Source organism: Agrilus planipennis, unplaced genomic scaffold (genome assembly GCF_000699045.2).
Source record: "Agrilus planipennis isolate EAB-ADULT unplaced genomic scaffold, Apla_2.0 scaffold99, whole genome shotgun sequence".
Classification (NCBI taxonomy): domain Eukaryota; kingdom Metazoa; phylum Arthropoda; class Insecta; order Coleoptera; family Buprestidae; genus Agrilus; species Agrilus planipennis.
The window spans coordinates 125,361-130,057 of NW_020442412.1; the positions used below are offsets into that span (position 1 = coordinate 125,361).

General features: G+C 37.3%; 1 protein-coding gene across 1 annotated transcript in view; it reads left to right on the forward strand.

Annotated features, from left to right (window-relative positions):
* Nucleotides 1–4,697, forward strand: part of LOC108734102 (cubilin-like) — a gene marked incomplete at its 3' end in the record, with an annotated part of 85,011 nt that overhangs the window by 54,342 nt on the left and 25,972 nt on the right. The window lies entirely within an intron of this gene.

Genomic DNA, 4,697 nt, shown 5'->3' on the forward strand with positions numbered 1-4,697 from the left:
TTTTTTTTTGTTTTTTAAATTTGCGGTTACAAGCACTGTTTACTGTTTTCATGAAAAATTAAATCCATTAACGACTAAATGGATTGGATAATTTGGAGGTTATTTTCGCTCCTTAAAAATGTTTATCTTTAGATAAACATACAACCGCAACTAAATCGGAAGCGGCCATTTTGAAACGTTTTCATTTTAGTAACGTCTAAAAGAAACAGAAGAATTTTTTAGAAATTCTCGTATAAACAAATTTAACGCATGGGCTATAAACCCGTGTTTTTGTTTTTTAATTTTCCTTAGTGAAATTTTCTCATAGAGTCATTAAAAATTGTGTTCAGTGTAAATATACAACGGTAGGGACAAACATGTTAAGGTTAAGCATCAGATATTGTCACATGCAAGCAACCCAACATACAGTGTTACCTATAAGAAACCCAACATTCACAATGATACAGGATAAAGGAAGACGACATTGGCGGATTGGTGGTGGTGGTAGTCTAACCGGACAATCCAGAATGCATTACTGTTGGGACGTACGCTAGTAAGAAGGGGAACATTATCGATAGGTATCTGTTAGAACAGCCAATTTGAAAGACTTAGAGCAAAAGATCTGCAAAGACACACAAGTTGGGAGTACTTGAGCCAGTAGCTGAAATCCACCACCTTAATAGAACTGGCCAAAGGTCAAGTAATTATCTCAACAAACAAAAAGTCAAACAATTAAAATAACTCCTTAGCTGTGCTTGACACGTCTTCGCCTTCTCAGATCAGGACTTTGATATGACCAACTTAACATATGGGGTCACTAATACCTATCGCCTCCCACACAAACATGCTTACTAGCGTCAACGTGGTACTAGTTCACTTTGATTGCATCATCGGCAGTTTACTTAAACCAGTCCAGCCAAAAAGCGTTTCAAATAGACAGGAACCATTCTCCAATTCAGTCTTTCTTTCCGTCATATTTTTCTCGACAATATCAGCCCCTATTAAAACATCTATACATTTTTTATTTGTATCAATATCACTTAAAATAACATTATGATTTTTACGCAAATGATCTATCGATGTGTCGTGTTGTACAGTCGAAGTGTTGCAAACCATGAAATTACATGCACAACTACTATTTAAATCTTCCGCTCGTACTATGAAACTATATTTTTCAGATTTAGATCTAATTTCATCAAAAAGTACCATGTGTCATTTCTTGCTCTCTATGAAGTACAAACTTAATTTTTCTGCTACCGTATCAGTAATCGCTCAAGCTGTCAATATTTTAGAATCCGAAAGTACGTTTTCTATTAATGTTTTTAGTCACACTATCAGGATTCGGTGAAAGTTACTAACTGTAAGTTACTTTCGGTCAAAGTTGCATTTAGTGGTCAGAGCATTGGCGCATAAAGCCAAATGTAACGGGTTCGATTCTCCGCGAGCGTGTGACAACAGCAACAATATTCTCTCATTAACTTGAGGTAATTTATAATGGATAAAAATTGCATATGAATTTTCACAATAATATTTACTTTTTATTTGATTCGTTATCACGTTTGTTTACGTCGTTTCCTTCCGCCACGGAAAAAAAAAAATATATCAATATGGTGTATTTTTTAGTACAAAAACAATTTTCGAGCTACGCCTCATATACTACTTACATGGTTCGTATTACAAAAAATACACATAACATTTTTATCCGCCGAAGCGATCAATATGTTCGCACTTGCTACGTCTTTAAAATACTCCGAGGTACTATCGAGGGAGTACTTCTGGTCCTCTTACAATTTTCGTCTTCTACTGGAACACTGAAACAAGTAAGTGCCATCTCGAGACGCTCCTCACTTTTAATTTCTATTTGTAAAGAGGCTATTAGAGGCTTTACTTTATACTAAGTGTTGTTTTATGCTTCATCATCATAGGGCTTTTGAAGTTCACCAATACACAAAGCACCTTTTCCGGGAGTGAGGAGTCTACCAGTCTATCTGTCGTAACGCCAAGTGATTCGAGAGGGCTAATATACTTTTCTTGTTTGTCGTATAGATTCAAAAGTATAAGCAATTTCTTATTTCCTTTTATAGCATTCCGCAATACAAATACCAGAAGTACACGCACATAACATTCAATAAACAAGTCGTTGGAGACAAATCGGTTCGTCAAACTTTTCACCACTTTCTCATAATTAGATTAATTTAGGAATTCGAAAAAGGTTGTTAAATGTGTATCTTTGGAGCACGGCGTTGTACGCGTGCGAAACATAGACAATGGGCGTGGCGGAAAAGGAAAGGTTAGAAACCTTCTAAATGTGGTGTTATAAGCGAATGATGAGGATAACGTGGGTAAAAAAAGGTTAAAAATGAAGAGGTATTAGAAAGAATAGGAGAATAGAGGACTCTATGGAAGTCAATAAAAAATAGGCGAGATAACTTGATAGGACACCTTCTCAGGCATGAAGGTCTAGTCAGAGACAAATTAGAAGCAGAAGCAGGAGCAGGAGTTAGAAGGGGTAGAGGTAGACCACTGTTCGCAAATAGTTAAGAATGTGGGTTGTTCTAGTTTTAGGGAAATGCGAAGTTTAGCTCAGGACAGGAAAGAGTGGAGGTACGTGTCCAACCAGTCCTAGGACTGACGATCTTATGATGATGATGATGATGAAGCGAATAACTTATTACTATATCGTTCGCGAGAGTACCGTAGATCGTAAAATCAACAGGTCGCTGAAACTTATTTTCCTTGGAAATTAGTAGAATTTTGGCATATTCAATCTAGTAAAATTAGAGCACGGCGTAGATTGCGCGACTGTGCTTGGTGATGAGTGTAAACTCGCCACTGTTACATTTTCCGTGGGTGCCACTGTACATTTAATTAATTCATCTATTAAAGCTTAGGCGTCAAAAACTGATTTCATAGGCGTCATCTGATGCCGTGTCAATATTCTCTTCTATTCCATTAGATTCACAAAGCGCTTTCAAATAACTTATTCGTCCAGTTCTGCTATATTCGTTTCTAAGGTTTGTAAGGAAATAATCTTCACTTTCCTATTAGCATCGTTCTCCATTTTGGTCAGAAAGGCTATGTGCGCCTTTGTCAATGTCATATGTTGGAATTTCCTTTGTTTCTTAAGAGATTCCATTCCATTCCAATCCGAAATATAGTAAATAGAGATTACAATCACATCGTCAAGCCTTTGCAAAAAATGTTTACTTGTACCACAAAAACAATAATACAAAATTAACAAAATGACAGACACCAAAAGGCAAAAAAGAACATCAAAAAGGTAGTACAAAAATAGCATAATGTGGTGCTTTTTTGAAATTACGGTTAATAACATTATAATTTTATATAGTACGAGCTTTCGGATTGACCCTGGCAATTGATTTGATCTAACATGGACTCGACTCCACGTGGACCTTCGTTCGGTCAAGCAGTCCGCTTTAATTCCTCGGTACAGACACGGGAGAAGGAATGGTAGCCATGCGGAGATGTCGGCGGATTAAAGTGCAACTGAGTATTCGTTCAGTCATTTCCGGATGTAGTCTACGCGCTAACAATAACTTTTTTTCCCGTAAAAAGTTATCTACGGGTTCAGATAGTTGATTATAAGTACCGAATAAAATCGCTCGGGCTGCGGCTGATATTCGGCCTATAAATTTTCTTTAAGCCTGTTCCAAGTTATGGTATATATAGTAGAAGATTGTTTGTCTAGGAATTCGATGAGGACGGCTACCATCGCCTAGAGCTATGTTTTTCGTGTGTGTTGGTTCCGTTGTCATTACCGCTTGACGCAGCAGCCACGTTGACTGTCATTGGCTCGACCATTTTGACAGATTTGGAGCTGTACGTGCAACCGCTGTGACGTGTTCTTTGATACGGTGATAAGGTATCGTGTTGTCATAATTTAGGAATCGGTTTGTCGGGGCCGTCAATGGTTAGTGAAACTCGTTGGAGGTTATTTGCGTATGTGTAGTTCTTGAATCTCGTTAGAAGTTGTCTTCGTACTGTGTGGGGTTCGTGAATTAACTTCATCCAATGTTGTGTTTGTGTTCGGCCCGACGTGGTTGAGCCCCACTGTTACCTTCTTCCTTTAGTGATTCGTAATAAACGGTGTTATTGGAGATTAAAATAAAAACTGGCTGAGCACTGACCACTTATTTAATTACTTCACGAACAACTATTAATGAATAACAACAGAAACAAAATGAAGTGAATTAAGAAATAAAAGAAAACCGCACAATTTGATTTTCTAGCCACCTTATTATTATTGCATGATGTATCTATTAGCAACCGTCGCGGTCATCTGAGGCTTAGACGATGATTAGGTATACGGTACATGTTTGTAAAAGTGAAAAGTAAAGCCGGTATCATTGAAAATAGATTCAGCAATCGTTAAAGAAATTCTCGAAATTGAAGAAAGCATCGCCATTAAACTAGAGGGCTTGTAATAGTTCATGGGTGATAGTTACGTCTCATTGTAGAACGTACTTCCATTGAGGATATTTTTATGTTGGGCGCAACTAGGTTTTTTGATGCACTCCAAGAAGTGCGCTATCCTCCTGTTCGTTACGCTGTAAGACACGCAGTAGATAAATGGTAACGTCTTGCTAACTAACTCAGAAGCTTTCCTCGTTAAGGCAAACACAAAGCTGTCCGGCAATTCAGTTAAAGAATTTAATATAATTGTTATAGTTTTTTCAAAATTGGGATTTAAGAGTTAT